The sequence below is a fragment of the Theropithecus gelada genome, chromosome 17, assembly GCF_003255815.1.
Source record: "Theropithecus gelada isolate Dixy chromosome 17, Tgel_1.0, whole genome shotgun sequence".
Classification (NCBI taxonomy): domain Eukaryota; kingdom Metazoa; phylum Chordata; class Mammalia; order Primates; family Cercopithecidae; genus Theropithecus; species Theropithecus gelada.
In genome coordinates this window covers 13,369,563-13,390,412 of record NC_037685.1, presented here as the reverse complement: position 1 = coordinate 13,390,412, position 20,850 = coordinate 13,369,563, and positions in this window count along the sequence as shown.

Genomic DNA, 20,850 nt, shown 5'->3' with positions numbered 1-20,850 from the left:
TTGCTGTTTTCCCAAGCCCTCCTCAGAAAGGCAGCACCAGTCTCTCCTATAGCTCAGATGTCCAGCCGCTTCCAGGTCCTGGGACTCAGGTCATGGAGTACAGGCAGAGAGTTTCCAGGAACAGCCAATCTCTAATTCCCTCGCCTTCCCCAGCCTCTATAGCTAGGAAAACTTGCCCTGGCTCATTACAGATTCTTCCAAATCTTGCCTGTGTTTTGACTGCAACTTTTGACAATTCCATAAGGCAAAATGTTCACTCTGTTTTTTCTCTCTGTTTTGGATGCCTCGTGGGTGAGCTGCTTAAATAGAGAAGATGTCACAGAATAACAACTGCAACAACAAAAAAAGTAGAAGATTAATCAGCAATTAATATATGAAAATATGTCTTCAGGGACCGTGACACAAAATTTAATTATTCTTCTACCATTTCATGTGTAATATAAGATCAAACAGTGATTAAAATTGGGACTAGTGAATGACAGTGAGTCTCCGCAAACAGTAGGCCATTTCCAAAACAACATGGCAACAGAGAGGAAAATCTTAAAAACAAACTCTACTCAGTTTTCCACTAATGAAAGAAAAGCTTAATGCTGATAAACTCACCCCCTCACCACCACCACCACCAATGTGTTGAAGTGCTAGCTTTACCCTACTGATTTGCTGGTGGGTTGAAGGGCTCATTATCCCACCCACTGTAACTTACCTATTGATGGAAGTGTCTCCTATTGATCATTTCATTTCAATTGTTTTACTCTACCAATCCCTAATACAGTCCCACCCAGATCCACAAGTTACTCAACTTTTCATCTTCACAACAATGAGATAAACGAGTTCCATCTCCTTGATTTGAAATGTACAAGAACAAGACCCACAAAGCACAACAGTGGCTGGGCTGGGACTGGAATTCAGTTGTCTTTATTTTCAGTTATGTATTTTGTTCTATTTTGTTCTGTTTGTGTTGTTTATTGTTTTTATCCACTGGGCCATGCTGATTCCAGTGTTAGCCGATATCAAGAGATGTGAGCCAAATATGTCTTAGCCTTGAAGCAGTTCATTCCTGACTTCTTTAGGGTAGTAGGCGTCATCTCAGTCATCTCAGTAGATGATGGCATTTGATTGGAACCTAAAAACATTTTATTTGAATTTTATGGAAACATATTTGTCTCCTCAGTAAGCAGCAGCAGTCAGTAGATAGAGTTAGTTCTCCTATATATAACAATCTTATTTAGCAAGAAAGCATTTCTTAGAAAATAATTTCTAGGCTAGAGACACAATTTTAATTAAGTAGAAACCATTCAATATAATAGAAGCTGCAAATAACTGTTTTGTGAATATCCTTCTCAGGTCAAAAATAATTTGGTAAAACAACTTCCTGAAATTATATCCATTTTAGGTCTCACTACATCATGCAATTGAAAGCTCAGTGAAATTCTGATTAGTAGCCTGCTGTTAAATGATACCACATAAAAGGCAAAATGTCATTTAATTGATAAGCAACTAAAAACTTAACTAGGCTATATACCCTAAGCAAATGAGTATACATCAAAAACAATGATGTTATATTTCTTCATTTATCTTAAAATTGCACTCTGGCACATGCAATGTGCTGAGTGAAGTTTGTCTTTGTACCCAACACCTTCCTTCTTTAACTTGAAGAGAGGCTCAGTCTCTCTTATTAACCAGTATTTATGGAGCGCTTACTTGGGACAAGTTGCCATGCTAACCATTATGGGGTCTTAAAATGAATAATAAAAATGGTCCCTTCCTTAAAGTATTAGTTTACTAGCTATCTGTTACAGAAGATTTTTTTTAATGCTAAATTTCTAAAAATAAATACTAGACATTAGACGGGAGTATTGATCAAGGCTCAGGCAGCCAACCTTTGAGGCACCAGTCTTTTCTCCAACTTTCTTCTAATTCCTGTCGATCTTAGCTGATGATCACAGCGGCGGCCATTCAGAGTGAGAAGAACTGTTCCCTCTTGAGCTCTATGTCCATTTACAGTCACCTCACCTTTTCTTTACTTATTCAGAGCACAACTGAGGTAGAGCCTGCATATTTCAGCGAGGTTGATTAATAGCTAAGGAATAACAAAAGAGAAATAAACACACACACACACAAACACAAATACAAACACAAACACACATACATGCAAACCATGGCATGCGATGGTGTGATTTAGAGCATGTATGTGTTTATCCTCAGCTTGGGGAGTCACTTCCTTGTCTAGCTCCGAGCCTCACATCACATGGAGGAGGCTACCTATAAACTTTACCACCTTAGAAGCACAGTTGAGAATTTCTAGATTCAGCAGGCAATGGACAGAATGGTTGTGATCCTGGGCTTTGAGGTCAGTTAGAAATGAGTTCAAAACCCAGCTTTGCTATATTTCTGTGTTGATTTCAACTGTAAGTATCTCTAATCCTCTGAAAATTGCATTAATAATGCTTGCTTTATTGGGTTGTTTTCAGCATTTAAAGAAATAACAAGTACTTGCCACATCACAGACCATAACTGCACAATAAGTGGTATTAATGTTATCATCATTATAACAATGATCATGTAAAAGCATAAGAGATAGCAAGACCCAAGGTGAATGGAGTTATCTCTTGCTTACCTAGAGCCTGCCATCAATATTTTCATTTTCTGTCTCAGGGCCTATTTTATCCTAGTTAATTGGTACCAAGAAAGTCTACTCCAATCAGTAAAGATTATGTGGACATTTAGCAGCAGCACTACTAACAGGCAAAAACAGAATAATCCACTCAATAAATAAAAACACACAATCCTGCATGACATATACATATATGGAGTGCATCTAATTTTGCATGAAGGGTTAAACAATAATTAAAAGATAATTTAAGGCTTCACATAATTAAATAGCAATCAAATATACAACCAGCTTTAAGAGAGAGGAAAAGAGGAAAAGAGAGAAATTGATAAACATGATTTTTTAAAAGACTCCTTGGTCACATAAGTTTTAGAAATTCTGGTTTAAAAACCTTAAAATTTTCCTCTTTTAAGGCTTCTCATAATCTCTAATAAGCTAATGTGCACTACGGAGCTCACATAGTGGGTACATAATTTGTAGTGTTTTCATAATTTATGTAGGCTGGACTTTTGCAAATGTGTCTCACTCTTTGCTTGTTTGCTTGTTTGTTTGGTGGTAGTAGAGATAGTTCATGAAGTACAGTTCTTTGGAATATATTTTGAAAAATACTGGTAAATTTGAAAAAGTATTATTATTCTAGCAGATAGATAGCTCTATGGGTTCTAACAGGCTGGCAAGTTTTAATGGGAAAGACGTTTTAATCTCTTTGAAGAATGGGTAGGACAGAGCATTCAACATCAGAATTAATAAATTGATACATAGCTAGAGATATTTTTACATATTCATTTATTTATAACATTCCCTTTTCATTTCACTCATACTTTTAATATCCACAAGGGATTTGAGGTGGCTCCCAGAGGTATATTTACCCCTCACAACCACTTAGCTACCACTTCAAAATAGTCCTTTACATTGCATGGTATATTGTAGTTTCAAAGTCTTCACATGCAGGGTTCTCAGAATATGATGTGCTTAAAAATGTTGCAGGGAGGGGTGTGCAATCTTGTTGGTTCTCAGCCTGCAGTCAGATTCCTGGACTTTTAGCAAACATCTCAGGTTCCTCTATGCAGGTAATGTTAAGACTATACTGTTTTTAAATGTTGCTTTAGATTAACATTATTTTAAAATAATAGCTAATCAAAACTTTATCTTATTAAACTCTAAAAGCATAGATATTTCTCTAGAAATACAGATGACAAATGGATGGATAGATGACGCATAGATAATAGATGGATTCTAAGGGTTTAAAGATGATGGATGGATAGATAGATAGATAGATAGATAGATAGATAGATAGATAATAGATGGATTCCAAGGGTTTTAAATACATAAGTTATAAATAGGGATAATCTAGACCAGATTTTTTTTGGTTTTTTTTTTTTTTTTTTTTTTTTTTTTTGCTGGAATAATTTTTCCCTGCAAAGAGGTGACTCGAACTTCTAACTTATTTATTTCAAACTGAGAAATAAAGAAAGGATGAAGGGAAGGAAGAAAAGGAAGAATGGGGAAGAGAAGGGAGGATGGGAAGGAGGAAGAGAACAGTTGGTAGTTGTCTTTAAATATTTCTATTTCATTAAGGTAGTTTAAAGGGAAGAATTTGTCTTATATAATCATAATTAAGGATAATAAATAGTTTGATTTAGAGCCACTGAGTTCAATGCCTATAGAAAGTAATGGTTAAATCTCTTAGAATTATGGCAGCTTTCGTTTCATTATCTTTAGTGGCCAACCCCCCTCCACCTGCTCTTCCAAATAAGGAACATGGAATCTAGGTGCTGTGATATGCTGAAGGTTGTAGAGGCAGTTAGTGACAGTGATAGGGTCAGTCTTTTATGGTGACTGTTGGGTCCTAGCCAAAAGCTGCACATGAGCCTGCATCTAAGAACAGCAGGAAAGAGGTATACCTGTAACAAAGCCTGGGGTCAAGAGTTAACCACATTTCTGTGGCAGGCCCTGCAGCAGGACAACAGCCTAAGTCATAATGTGTGAGGAGCAGGTAAAGTCAGCTGACTTGGCTGGCAGCCCCACCTAAGGGTTCTTGCAAGGTGAAGCACAGCAACCAAAACTGTTCTAGGGTAAAGAATCTTTAGGTCAGTGAACTATATGTCTAGTTTCTTAACAACTAAGGGATAACTAAAGAAAAATAAGCACACACAACAAAACAACATGGTATAAGATGGTGAGGCTTGCACAGTCCTTGGGGGAAGTGGTGCCTGCCCGTGTGAATCAGAACCACAGCTGTCAAGTTCAGCCTGTCCCAGGCCGATCCCAACATCCCCTAATGATTACCTGCCATCTGTGTTCTCAGCCACACCCATCTGGGCACCAATAACTGACTCAGCCTAGCAGAATTAGAAGCTTTGACCCTGCCCACTTGCAAGTGGGGTCTGGAAACTGTCCATTGCTGTCTTAAGTCATACAGCCTGGAGGTCAACTGAATCCTCTGTGCCAGAAAGAATATTACATTTCAAGTTCCCAAACTAACCCTCATGTCACAGCCAGCTTGTCTAACTGACCCTTTCAAAAGTTCAAGTTTATAATGCTGTGTTTCTCTTGCAAGCAACTTCTCCATGGTAGGGAATCAGGAACCTATCTCTGAATGCCAGTCAGCCAACTGGGGAGCTGAATCTTTCTCACCTGGTGTGGGAGGGTAGGAAGATGAGGATGGATGGGAGAATGTTAATCCCAGAGGAGAGGAAGGTGGCAAGGAGCAGGAAGTGCATCAGGAACTTAGCACATCAGACCTCAGCAGAATGCAGGGGTCCAGCCACAATGAAGTTCTGAAAAGTAAAAACCCATTCTATATAAAGTGAAAATTAGAAAATCACAGAAGATCGGCTGGGGGTGGTGACTCATGCCTGTAATTCCAGCACTTTGGGAGGCCAAGGTGGGTGGAATATTTGAGGTCAGGAGTTCAAGACTAGCCTTCCCAACATGGTAAAACCTTGTATCTACAAAAAAAAAAAAAAAAAAAAAAGAATTAACAGTGATGCATGCCTGTAATCCCAGCTACTTGGGAGGCTGAGGCAGGAGAATAGCTTGAACCCAGGAGGTGGAGGTTGCAGTGAGCTCAGATAGCTCCACTGCACTCCAGCCTGGGTGATAGAACTAGACTCCGTCTCAAAAAAAAAAAAAGATTACCAAGAAAATTACTCAGTACAATGAGTTCATGAGATTCATAGCTGGGTGATTTACTCAGATATGACAGACACCAGACTCAGAACTATGGTAATGAAGCTTTCATTAAACTTGTAGCCTGGGGCAATGTCAGGACAGGCAGCAGGCATGGTCGTAACCAGGGGATGGAGATCCTGGGCTCCCTTGAGAAGAACTAGGAAAGACTGGGACTGACTTTAATTTATGGTGTTAAAACTGCAACACTTTTCGTTAATTATTCTTTGAACGTTGGCACGTTTTCTCTACCACTTTTGGCACTTCTATCTTTTTGCTGCTTTTTTGAGGTAATGATTAATGCATGTAATGGTTAGAAAAAAATACAAAACTATGCAATGCTGAGTTCATTTTTATTGCACCTTGATCTTTTTTTTTTTTTCCTTAGGTATCTTCCTAAACAGTCTTGATCTTTTTTTGAAGTTTGATGTAATAAGACCATCAGTCATTGGTGTGTTAGACATAATGAGTGCCTGACAGATGTAGCACAGAATTGCTGGAATCTCCTACCAGGAACGGGGTTAAGCTTCCTCACCAAGAAGCCTAGCTCTGGCCTTCTCTGCCCCTACCCATTCCCTAAGGCTGCCTCCAACATTCCCTCCAATAGTCTCATGGTTCTAACCTTTTCCTTTTTGATACCCTTCTTCTTCAGCCTCTTTTTCCTCCTAAGTTCTCCAGGGTTCCTTTCTCCACACCTTTCTCCTTTCACCTGGTGTTAATTCTCGTCCTCATCCTACCTGCTGATGACCTCAAAGACTACGTTTTGCATGATTTCAAAATCTCTGTGGAATAATTTGACAGTCCTGCCATCAACATTTTTTACCAACTAAAGCATGAAGGAGATGGATCTACTCCTTTTCTTCAAGCACATAGCTGTGTGTGTGTAGAACTCTTGTCCTCATCGTCTTCATTCCCTGACAACTACTCTCACCCTGAATTCCTCAATATTCCCTCTCAAAGTATGACTCCTTCCACATATCCATCCATTTATTGATTGGTTTACTATTCATTTGTCCCTTTTGTTTTGTCTTGTCATAATGACCCTTCACTCCTCTTCCCAAAATGAGTACCTCAGATGTATGTCATAAATATGCCTCAATGTGTCTTATTACTGAGCCTAAGATTGAGCATCTCCAGCAAGACTATTTTGGTTACAAAGTTTGGAGACTGTTGAGTGACCTGATTACTAAAGAGAGAACTGGAAATCAAAGCACAAGGGCAGAGTTCCCACCTGCTGCCCTGTCCCCCAGTCTCAGGAACTTCCAGAAAGTATCCACTGACTCTGTTTACCTCATCAGGTACTAACTGAAGAAATGACTCCTCATGATATTCATATATTTAAAAACTCTCCAAGGACCCCACAGAGCATTCCTCAGTTAAGGACTCCTCAAAACAACAGCAGGGAACACATTGTTTCAAAAGCATTTCTTACATATTTTTTTAAAACACCACTATCAGAACTTTCAGGTTCCATAAGTTTCCCTCAAACAGAATTATGGTTGATGAAAACCAAATTTTAAAAGTAAGAAACCTTGTCGTTTTTCCCCAACTCTCACATACTGTGTTGATGCTCCTCCTACCCACCCACCCTTATCTCAATCCATCCTTAATCCAAGATGTTTGTGAGAATCCCTGAGAAGCTTGTGATCCAAACTCATGATCTGGACTCGCATACCCCCAAAGCACCAGGGCCCGACTCTGTATTCTTTTTCAGCAGACATTTATGGCATTGAGTGAGGGGGTGTGTGTGTGGTTGGGGTGTGGGTGTGGGTGTGATGCTCCTGCTTTCAAGGCCTTTACTGTGTAGTAGAAATGCAAGAGTTGGCATTTACTAAAAGTATCAAATATTTGCCATTCACTATGCTAGGTTCTTTACATCCATCACAACACTTGATCTTTGTAGCTTTTTTTTAAAAGTAGATATTACTATTGCCATTTTAGAAATTAAAAAAAAAAAACTTGAGGCAGAGAAAAAGAAGCAACTAGCATCATCACACAGCAAGTGCCAGAGAGTGGTTTTGGACTCACGTGTGTCTGGCTCCAGGTTCCATAAATTTTCTCAATTTCACCCAACCTACTTTCCCACCCTTACTTCTCATCTTTCCAATTCACTCCTCTATCACCACACCTCTATCAATCCTTCAGCCTCCCAAGATTGACTGTCCATTGTTTCTACACATTTTCACTGTACCCCACCCTTCTCATGTCCCTCCTTCCCTCGTTCCCCACTTCAAATCCATGGTTGATCTTCAGAAGCGCTCCTTGGCTCACACCTTTGGTTCTGCGGTGGTTTGCTCTCTTTGCATGCTCATTTGGTAAAACTCCAATCCCAGTTAAACCCAATACTCCACTTCCTTGTGTCTGCTTCCTTCCCATGGCTCAGAGCTGAAGAGAAACATCCAGCCAGCAGGACTGGTCTCGGGTGAACCACAAACATCAGATTAGCCCTTAATGGTGGGCACTTTTATGATTGTTGTACCACATGTTTAAACAGCTGACTATGCAAAACTGGATAAGTTCTATAACTCCCCAAATGTGTCCCAAGGTGAAATCTAGCATATACACATACTATTAAGCATTGGCTGAAATTGTGTTAGTTGATGGAGGCTATTTCTCCTAATTTCTTTAAGCTCTCCTTATTCTTCCTAGAAGCATATGAAGCTTACTTTTAGAACCAACATCTCCACCTTTGCCAAACAACAGAGAAACCTAAGTCGCTATAATAAAAGTGCAAATAGTCTTTAGCTTGGCCAACAGCAATGCATCCAAGCATCAGCAGAGAAAGACTGGCTGGCCGCCTGCATGTTTCCTCATAGCAATAGCATCTTCTCCCTCACCATTTCAGGCTCAAAAGCTGAATGTTTCCAGAGTACTGAGAGTGAACACAAGCTCTCAGTGTAAACTCACAAGAATCAAACTGATAAATGGATGTACAAAACCAGAATGCAACTACATATAAGGCCTGTTGCAAAGTCCCCAATATTTGAAGCAGCATAACCAGCTCTCCTCCCCAATATAAAAAGCCGCATCAAAAGCAAGTTGATTGAGGAGCTTGGCATGAGAGGAAAAGAAGTTACCTCAATTAAGTTCATAATAGAATTAGTCTAAGATAGCTTAAGGCATCCAGTGCCACAATGGGACTGGAATTCTGATAGTCCCTTGGCCCCCATTCCTTTGCACAGTGCTTGAGAGATCACTTATTAGCTCCTGTGATCCTCTCCCCTTCCCTCCATAATATTCAAAATATCTTTCTTTAGCAACATTAATTCATTCAGTTTGGTCACTATTACATCTCACAGACATGAAAACCACTCTATCTGTTTATGGTAATTTGACTGGCTGGAAGCAGTGGCTCGTGCCTGTAATTCCAGCACTTTGGGAGGTCAAGGTGGGAGGATAGCTTGAAGCCAGGAATTCAAGACCAGTCCACGCAAAATAGCGAGACCCCAGCCTCTACAAAATAATAATAATAACAAATAACTAAAAACAAGATAACTTGACATAACTCTAATTTCTTATCCCTTGGTTTCATAAGTAAATTATCAGAGTTGAATTACAAGAGAAAGTGCTATGAGGTACACTGTGGGAGATAAGAAAATCAGGTAGGATACTTAAGGCACTTCATCTTTCTTTTTCACCTATGCACAGGGCTGGTACATCTGGATATGTGCCAGAAAACTGACTCAAGAGGAAAATTCAATTAGCAGTAGCAAAGATTCCCCCAAATTGCCCATGTGTGGCTGGTATTTTTTTCAAAGAGTTATTTTACAGCAAAACGCTGCTGTTTAGTCCATGTCACCCCTGCACACCATCAAATCTGTAAAAACAAGGAAATTATTGCATCTTGTGTTATCTTTTTGGCTGAAAACAATCTAAACCCATCTTCATCATCAAGAGAGTTTGTGATGCAGGTATTCATTTAACTGCAATGTAAGAAGCAAGATATCCAAGAGTTTGTTTTCTCTGCTTTGTCTTTTCTGGACCTTAAATTTATTTTCTTTGAAATCTGGTCAGAAAAAAAAAGAAGCTTACTGCTTCAAAACTCATTATTAGTACAATAAGGTAGTTTTCACAGAATGTAATAACTATGGATGGAATTCAGACTACCGACATCTATATTATGATCATATTTTTCAACTAAAAGTCTCTTTTTAAATTAATTACAGAATACCAGTTAATTCCTCTGAGCATTCAGATTTTTTAGTGTAAGTAATTAACTCCTCTGACCCTCCCTCATCGTTTTTAACACCATGAACCACTGTCATCAGCATCGAGTCAAATGTGCTTTCTCATCCTTGCCGCACACAGAGGCAAGTCACAGCCACAGCCCTCTGACTTCTAAATGCACACATGCATAAGTGTGCTGAGATCCTCTCTCCTTGGAGGCTTCCTGCACAAAGACTTGGATTTCTGATGGAAACGCCACTGAGGTGATCTTTGCCATCTGTCCAGTGTTTCTGGGGAGGCATCATGGGCGCATGTTGGAGGAGAGAGAGTTGATGTGCTCCTAACGTTGGTCTGTGTTATTTTTTCCACCCACCAAGCCAGTAAGCTGGCAGGGGGCCACTTTCTATTTTCTCAGAAGGACAGAGTGGTTCCCCTGTATTTTAAAAAGGCAAATGCTGCCTTGTTCAACCTAATCATTCCTTAAAAAATGAGAGTAAAGAACTGAACCCACTGCATTTTATGCCTGAGGAATAAGCCAAGGCAGCATTCTAAATACTTCAGCTTTTCCTTCCTAAAAGACAGAAAAGTAGTGTAGAAAATGGGCTGTCTTCAAGGGGAGCCACCCACCTTCTGACACTCTGAGTACCAGAATGTGCTATTCCTAGTTCATCCTGGAACTCCCAAACAGAATTTGATCAAACCCTAGTACCAGGTGGCCCTGTCATGAGTGCGTCATCCATTTAAAACAGCATGTATCCACTTATAACAGAAGCTGATCTAAAATTGTTGACTGTCTCTTCTGATATATATAACTGGAGTTCTAGGAATGATGTTGAAGCATAGGTATTTGGGGAAGGCAGACTTGGGTGTCTTGTCAAAGCCAGAGAATTGGAACACTGACATTGAAGAGAGCTTGAGAAAAAGACCTTTAGGTGCAAGGAAAGAAGTTTTGATTACTGACAATAACCCTTATACTAGTGTCTGGGGAAAAATTACTGAAACTCAGCTTTGCCATGTGATCAATTTAGTTTTTCATTGATACTTAAACATATAGTTACAATGATTTTTTTTAAATTCTACTATTAGTCTTCCATGTTAACTTCATCTGTTCAAAACTAAGTTGTTGTCCCCTCTTATTTACAAGAGGTAAGTGGGTAAGTAATTCAGGTCTTTCTTTGAAAAACTGTATTAGGTGACTATTCTTAGTGAAACACTTTGCTATGTGCCACAGTGGATACAAGGTTCATAAAACAACAAATTTTATTTATAAAATAAGATCAATAAAATATGGTAAGAACTCTCAGCCAGAAATGAGAAAATAAAACAAGGTTCTCAGAGCAATCATTTCCTGTTTTTAAGCCTTAACTTTTTAATCTATCAAATGAGAAAATGTGTTAGGAGGTTTCTAAATTCCTTTACAATGTTAACATTCCTTCATGGGTCTTTATTTTCCTCCTACTAGATCAGCTTTGTTTTAAAACCTCTCTTATTTTTCCATGCAACAATTTCTCTCTCTGATCCTATATTACTTTCCTAGCAATTTCATCTACTCCCATAGCTTTAGTTTCCACTTTCAGACTTTTAATCCCAAAATGTTGTAGATGATTGATAGATAGATAGATAGATAGATAGATAGATAGATAGACTTATCTCCCACTCTTCAAACCTGATATACAGCTTCCTATCAAATTTCTCACCTGTATGTCCCAAATTGATCACAAACGTTCACATTCAAAATTGAAAACCTTCTTCTTTTCTTGTATCTGTCTCGGTAAATAATAATACTGTCAACCCAAATACCAAAACAAAGAACTGTAAATTTTCCACGATAGCTTCTCTAGCCATCCAACTGGTTCTCTGACCTGCTGATTCTTCCTCTTCCATTCTCATACCTCTAATCCATGTTCCAGGGCTATCATCAGAGTCATCAGAGTGACTTTTCCAAATCCCAAATATACGAATCTATCTCTTTGTAAGTTTGAATCATTTAGCCACAAGTTTGTTGCTGCTGTCACCATCTTAAAATCCACCTGTGGTTCCCTATCACCAAGATGTACTTCTCAATTTGGAATACACATTGCTCAGGAGGCCTGGTAATGTGCTGGGGGAATTTAAAACCCAGGATAACATCTTGGTTTTGAAATTCAATTTTACTTGGTAGCAGTAAGTTGAAAAATTGTCCTAGCATTAAAACGAGTAGGAGAAGACACGTTAGAATCCAAAAAACATGAAGGGATACCATAAATACATTTTTCACTTGTGATGGCCCACTTCAGGCTATGCCCCCAAAACCCACAGTGGAGGGCAGATATTCTTCTTACCCCTTTGGAATACTTTAGATGAAATGTTTGAGAAGTATCACGAATGCAGAATAAAACCAAGACTTCTTAGTACAACATTTGCATTTCTCTATCATCTGATTCATACCTAATTGCCTCAACTGTCTCATCCTCTTCCTTCTGCCCCTGTCCCACCCAGGACTCCAACCATCACGAGGTGCCTACATCTCAACATGCTGTGTTATTTCATATACAAAGGCATGAGTTTGAAAAAAGTATAGAATATGAGGTGGGGAGGGACCATGGGGCATGGTGGGCAATGAGTAACTTGTGATGGTGTGTAAGATTGGTGGACCTGCTTGAAAGTAGAAAGTGAGAAGTTTGGGAGGAAGTTCAAAGGAATGATTGGAGCCAGCTCATGTTCTTCATGCCACAATAAGACTTACTTCAGTAGACAATGGGGAGCCACTGAATGTTTTAGGTAGTGGAACGGCAGGATCATCTGTATTTTATAAATAAAAGACTAAGCTACATCACGATACCTCTGGTAATAAAGTGACATATGGATCAAAAACTAGAGTGAAGTCCAGGTGAAAGATGAAATTCTTAACAATTACCAAAGATGACATTCTTAACAATTACCAAAGATGACATTCTTAACAATTACCAAAGATGATATTCTTAACAATTACCAAAGATGAGATTCTTAACAATTGCCAAAGATGAAATTCTTAACAATTACCAGAGATGATATTCTTAACAATTGCCAAAGATGAAATTCTTAACAATTACCAATGATGAAATTCTTAACAATTACCAAAGATGAAATTCTTAACAATTGCCAAAGATGAAATTCTTAACAATTACCAAAGATGATGTTCTTAACAATTACCAAAGATGATATTCTTAACAATTACTGAAGAGTCGACCGTGGGAATATAAGTGACACTTTTCACTCTAAAGGCTTGAGGTTAAAAACAAAAAATTCAACCACAGCAGGAACTGTGATAATGATTCATTTGGTAAACATCCTGTAGTAGATGTTTCCGATACTCATATTAGTAAAAGCAAGCAAATTCAGCTTTTCTAACCCCAAATATGTTCATTAAAACCAGAGAGACAGATCACAATTGTCTTTTGCACATATCGAGTCCACAATTTCAAAATTGTGTGCTAGTGTCAGGTCTCCTCCACATTGCCTGTACACTCTGTTCCCATTGCTTAGAATGCCCTTCTTAGTACGGACCCTATTCCAATTGTGGAACCCTTAACCGCATTTCAAAACCCAGGACAAATGATACCTCCTTAAAGAATGTCCTCTCATGGCCAACAAACATATGAGAAAAATGTTCATCATCATTGGTCATTAGAGAAATGCAAATCAAAACCACAATGAGACACCATCTCACGCCAGTTAAAGTGGCGATCATTAAACAGTCAGGAAACAACAGATGCTGGCGAGGATGTGGAGAAATAGAAATGCTTTTACATTGTTGGTGGGAGTGTAAATTAGTTCAACCATTGTGGAAGACAGTGTGGCAATTCCTCAAGGATCTAGAACCAGAAACACCATTTGACCCAGCAATTCCACTACTGGGTATATACCCAAAGGATTATAAATCATTCTACTATAAAGACACATGCACACATATGTTTACTGTAGCACTATTCACAATAGCAAAGACTTGGAACCAACTCAAATGCCCATCAATGATAGACTGGATAAAGAAAATGTGGTATATATACACCATGGAATACTATGCAGCCATAAAAAAGAATGAGTTCATGTCCTTTGCAGGGACATGGATAAAGCTGGAAGCCATCATTCTCAGCAAACTAACACAGGAACAGAAAACCAAACACCGTATGTTCTCACTCATAAGTGGGAGTTGAACAATGAGAACACGTGGACACAGGGAGGGGAATATCACACACTGGGGCCTGTCAGGGGTGGGGACAAGGGGAGGGAGAGCATTAGGACAAATATCTAATGCCTACAGGGCTTAAAACCTAGATGACAGGTTGATAGTGCAGCAACCCAACATGGCACATGTATACCGATGTAACAAACCTGCACGTTCTGCATATGTATCCCAGAACTTAAAGTAAAAGAAAAGAAATGTCCTCTCACTGCCACCAAATGAAGTTGTATCAGGACTCTGCAGTGGGTGGCAGTGAGAGGCAACTTCCCCGAGAAGATCTGTGTACACGTGGCTCTGATAGCCTCACCTTGCTGTAATATAATTATGTTTCTGCATGTTCAGCTCACTTTAGACTGTGAGCTTCTTAAAAATAGGACCACGCCTTCTGTCCCCTTTTATCCCCAGTATCCTTGGGCAGGATGCTCAAGCCCTATACCTACTAAACAATTGAGAGTTTATTGGATGAGCATATTAAAGAATTAAAACTCACAAAGAAACTAGCCTCATGACTTTGCTACATCTCATATACACACACGTGTGTTGATATGATTTGGCTGTGTCCCCACCCAAATCTCATCTTGAATTGTAGCTCCTATAATTCCCATGTGTTGTAGGAGGGACCCGGTGGGAGATAATTGAATCATGGGAGCAGTTTCCCACATACTGTTCTTGTGGTAGTGAGTTAGTCTAATGAGATCTGATGGTTTTATAAGGGGTTTCTCTTTCACTTGGTTCTCATTCTCTCTCTCCTGCCGCCATGTAAGACATGCCTTTTGCCTTCCACCGTGATTGTGAGGCCTCCCCAGCCCATGGAACTGTGAGTCCATTAAACCTCTTTTTCTTTATGAATTATCCAGTCACAAGTATGTCTTTATCAGCAGCATGAAGACAGACTAATACACATGTCAAAAAAAATTCAGGGACATGTAAACTCATTTCAAAAATAAAAGTCCATCTTACCAGATTAAATCTACCTTCTATAAAATTTGACTATTCAACTGATCTATACTTCCTGTAAGTAGTAACATCATTAACAAACATCTTATGTTTGAGGGGAATTAAGTAATGATCATGCAAATACACAAGCTTTAAAATTTGACTCTCCAATAACACTCCATAGAGTGGGCAGAAGAGCTTTTAATATTCCTACTTTAAAAATTTGGTAGCTGAGAATGAAAGTGAATGTGTGGATATACAGATTCCACTGCTGATCCTCTATTAAGATGCTGTTATATATGTTATTATGAATTTTAATTTAAAACAAAATACCAGGGTAATAATATTTAAGGAGATGAAGATAAGTCTGCATGGCTTTTTAAATCTACTTTCTGGATATGCCTTACATACTTCAAAGGAGAGAAATACTTCTCATAAAAGGATAGTTTTTGATAATTATAAAAAGCAAATGTAAATAGAAATAAATTGCTATTAACATATAAAGATCTTATCTCATCTTCCTGTAGTATTTTATTTTTATATTTAGAGTGAGGGGGAGGTCATCCACAATAGCAGATGTACATACGTTAGTCAAAGATATTTTGTAACTATCTTCTTCTTTGATTTCTCCCCTGTCTATTATAATGAGGAAGTTGAGATATTGAATCACTTCATGGCATAAAGCTGAGTCATAAAAACTAAACTTTTAAAATAAACATAGGGAAGTGCGGAAAATAAATTATGGCATTTATTGAATCCTTGCTATACAGAGTAACTGAGATAAACTATTGACACATGCTATCTGATTTAATATTAAAAACATTTTCTGGTTTTTCTTACTGGCACCTAATACAAATAGCACCTGCATGTACTTGTTAATGTGAATTTAATGCCTTGGCAATTTATATCAAGTATCAAAACAAGAGGAGTCAAAGCCCGATTTTTGCTTACATCAACGAGGTTACAAACATCATCTATGACCCTCAAACCTCTGAGATATATCTGCCTTCATGAGTTGACCAACACTCCCAGAAACTGTCTCATCAAAAAACAGAAAGCAAGTGACCATTGAGTCCATGTTGGTTTCTTGCATCCAGACTGTGTTATGTCACATTTTAAGATAAAAATATATGTACATAGATACATGATAGATAGATAGATGATAGATAGATAGATAGATAGATAGATAGACAGACAGACAGACAGAAAGACAGATAGATAGATAGAGTGAGTACTCAGAAGAAGACTTCAGAACTATCTCTAAGATTCTATCATTATGTAGAGTAAATGTATACCTTTTTAAAAATTTTAAATAAAAGAAAAAGATCTTTCCATAAATTCCAAAATATGACATATAATGGTCTTCAGCAGGCAAAAGAGATTTGGAAAGAGGTTTCTGAAGCCTTTTTTTTTTTTCCAGAATTAGAGGTAAGAGTGGCAAAACCTACAAAATATAGGTAAGTAAATCTACTGAATGGTCTCCAAATGTATGTATAGCCAAAGGAATGAATAACTTGTCCTTCCTTGCATAATGACTTTTCTTTTGCTCCAATACCTTTCTTATTTCTGACTTCATTCTGTTGGTTTTAAAAATGTGGACAGCTTTTAAGTGTAGCTTTATACATTAAAGATTGGATATTATCAGTTGTTGGACAGGTATGGTGTGCCATACAATGTTTTATGTGATTTGCAAACATAATCTCATTTAAGTAAGGTAGTCCTTCTTTTCCAAGCTTTACAGATGATGAAAATATGGTTCAGAAAAAAATTAAGCCACTTGCTTAGATTCACACAGTTAGAGTTCAGATTTGAATCCAGGTCTTTCTGATTCTAAAATTTGAATTCTACCCATTGTGTTAACACTGCTTCACAGAGATTCATCTGAATATGCTGTACTGTGTCTTGGGATGCATTTTTATCTATAGGTAATATTTAATGTAGCAGCATTTTTCCATATGTATTCCATGGATGGCACTTATTTTTAATAGGCTTTATTTTTTAAGCTGTTTTATGTTTACCAAAAAATTGAACAGGAAGTACTGAGAGTTCCCATCTATCCCCTCCCTACCTGTTATCCTCCTATCATCAACAGCTTGCATTACTGTGGTATATTGGTTACAATTAACGAGCCAATACTGATACTTTCATCAAAGTTTTGTGGTTTTCTTCATATAGAACTTGTAGATATTTTGTTAGATTTTTATCAAAGTATGTCATTTTGTTGTTGTTGGTAATGTAAATGGCATTGTGTTTTTTAGTTCAAATTCCAATTGTTCATTTCTGGTATATAGAAAGCAAATGATTTTTGTATATTAAGCTTGTATCCTGCAATATCACCATGTTATTTATTAGAATGCCACTTTTTAATATTATTAAACATTCTTATATGATGATCTCAAAATGCCCATAAGGTGACAAGTTGCCTTATTATAAAAGACCCTCTGCTCTTTAATTCTAAAAAGTATATTCTAGATTTGAGATTAAAATTATTTCATTCATCTGTCTTCATATAGAATATTTAGTCATCTGGGGGATTTCTATAAAGAATTCATAAGTTACTTTTAATTGAACATTATTATGCTTTTCCAAACTACAGTGTGTAATTAGAAACAAAGAAATTGTATTTAAGTATTACAGATTATGAATCTGCATGGGTGAATATGCTTCTGGAAGAACTGGTAACAAAAATGCTTTTTTCCATTGCTCACAAAATATATGTCCCGAGGCACTCTCGTGTTTTTCTGGCCACATATATGTGATATAAGCTCCTGTTGGGACAGTTTCCCACCACATGAATGCATTTCAGGGCACACAGTGGATGCAGCAGGTCAGGGCTGCTGGACCATGGGACCAGTATGATCAGAAGGGCCCTGAACAAGTCGTGAAAAAGTAAAAACTTCTCGTGTAGGTTGACAACAACAAAAAAGTGATAGGTATAGAGTGTATCTTTATAAAATAAGATCAGGCTGGGCGCAGTGGCTCACGCCTGTAATCCCAACACCTTGGGAGGCCGAGGCGTGCGGATCACTAGATCAGGAGATCGAGACCATCCTGGCTAACATGGTGAAATCCTGTCTCTATTAAAAATACAAAAAATTAGCCAGGCATGGTGGCCATGCCTGTAGTCCCAGCTACTTGGGAGGCTGAGGCAGGAGAATCGCTTGAACCCGGGAGGCAGAAGTTGCAATGAGCTGAGATTATGCCACTTCACTCCAGTCTGGGCAACAGAGCCAGACTCCATCTAAAAATAATAATAATAATAAATAAATAAGATCAACAAAATATGACAGGTATGAAGATCACTGTATAACTATCACTTTTTTGTTGTCGACCTACATGGGATGGCCCAACACTTTTTTGTTGTTGTTGACGTACATGGGACCACACAATTATCAACATGGAAATAGAAAAGCTATTCAAAATGTACTTCAATATCACATACAGTGTATATTTATCACTTTTTTAAAAGCTTGGGACAGTGTGTAAAATTACTTTTGTTGATAGAGGTTCAATTCTCAGTGTAAAAACTGTCAAACCTAGACAAGACACTCTACTTTCAATGCAAAGTAAATTTCTAAAAAGTACTTATCCTCTTTTAGATTTAGGTAATTATTTAGAAGTGTGAGAGCATGAATAAAGATATGACATGAACAAGACACTTTCTTATAATAATCTAATTCAAGAAATAGTACAAACATATATGAACGAATACATTATCAAGGTCAATTTAGTGTAGCAGAAACTGAGACTGCCAAATGAATATATAAGAGAGTCAGCCACAAAGGATCACAAAAGTCTACATGATCATAGTTATCAATTTGGAAACAGAAAATCTATTTAAAATGTACTTATACATCATATTAATCTTCCATACACTTTGGAGAGGTGGACTTTCATTGTTGCTGTTGTAACTAGTGTTTTTGTTGAATAACCCATTCTCTAGGAAGCACACAATGAAATTAACTCTGACTCCCTCCTTCTTCCCACACTGTCCCATAACCTCTTCCTCCTCCAGCAAGACTCAGAAGGAAGATGATTGTTTACAAGGGAAGGTAAATTAGTTTATGTTACTCCCAGATCCTGTTACACCATGAATTCATATAATAAACATAGCTTCTAGAATTTTAACTTCCATTTGTTATATTATCAATTCAGACCCCCCAAAATTAAATTTCTTTGAATATCTAATTTTAATAGGTTAGATGCTTTCTGCCAATTTTTCTCTGTAATGCAAACCTAATGTGATAATGAAAACCAATCACAAAATCAGAGGCTTCCTAGACAGTAGCCCATCTTCATTTCCAAGTTAAAGATTTTGGTTGAAACTATTTGCAAGCATATAATAATAATTCCTGTGCAAGAGAGTCTCTATTGAATGATATGTACTCTGAAGACAGTATGAAGGAAAGAGGCTCTTCGGAAGATCCAAGCTGGCTGCCAAGCTTCCATATCCACTTCAAAGTTTCCTGTAATATTAAATGTTTGGCCTTCACAGAAGACATTTCCAAAGACAACATATACATTAAAACCATACCTTGAGATAGTCAGGGCTGGAGGCTCCCAAACTTGTATATGAAACATGACATAACAGAAAGAGCAGGCTATTTGGAGGGAGAAGGTTGAGTTCAAGTCCAAGCCCTCAATCTCTTTGACATTGCAAACAGGGTCATCACTTAACTTCTATGGGTCCAGTTCACACGTCTGCCTTACCTCTCTCGAAAACAGTTTTGTTTGTCAAATAAAATGATGGGAAGGTAAGGACAAAAGAAGACATTGGTAAGATATTCAAGAGGTTAAAAGAGGATGTGGTAAATGATTGCCATATACCTCCCTCCTCTTTCTTCTCTTGGTTTTAACTGCTCAGCAAAGTATTTAGTGAGTGCCTGCTAAGTTTCAGTGATAAGCCCTGGAGATACAGAGGGGGAATAAAATGACATGGTCCCTGACCTGAAGTAGTCAAGAAATGACATTATCTGACTTTGGTTTTATAAGGATCACTGTGGTTACTATGTTGAGCATACATGACAGGCAGATGAAGATGCAAGCAGAGATACTTGGTTTATACACTACTGTATCATTTCAGGCAAAAAAAAAAAAAGATAGTGGCTTGTATACGGGTGGTAGTAGTGGAAGTACTGATAATTCAACTAAGATGAGGACTGATAACTAGGTTTTGGATTTAACATAGCAAAAAGATATTCGATGTGCTTGCAGCACAGACAAAGTTTAATGAAAGCTAGGAGATCAACAGAGGGTTACTCATAAGAGAATGAAAATTCCATGAGGCATATTGGAAAGAATTGGAAGGCAGGTCAACAGGAGATGGAAGAATAGGAGAGAAACATGCACCAGGTATAGAGAAGTTTGCTTCTGGGGCAATAGATAAACACTTGACAGTCATGCATGCACAGAATTCTGTGTGGTTGGCCCAACAAGGGTGTGGTGCCTCAGGGTAGAATCCATCCCAAGTATGTGAGGAGACAATCTTCTGCCTCCATAGTTGCTCACTTTCATGCAAAACCAGCTGTTACCCATTTGGTTAGGGAACTGAAATAAACATAGTGGAACTGAAGAGGATTGGAGTAGAGTAGCAGAGTCCTAGCCCTTGAATAGAATTTTTGCCAAGTAATTGATGAGAGTGGGGATGAGCACAATTATACCTATTATTTATTGGGTACATACTCTGTGTCTGCCATACTTAATCTTCACCACAGAAAATTTAAAGATATGTGTATTGACTAATACACATTAGAATGGACTATTC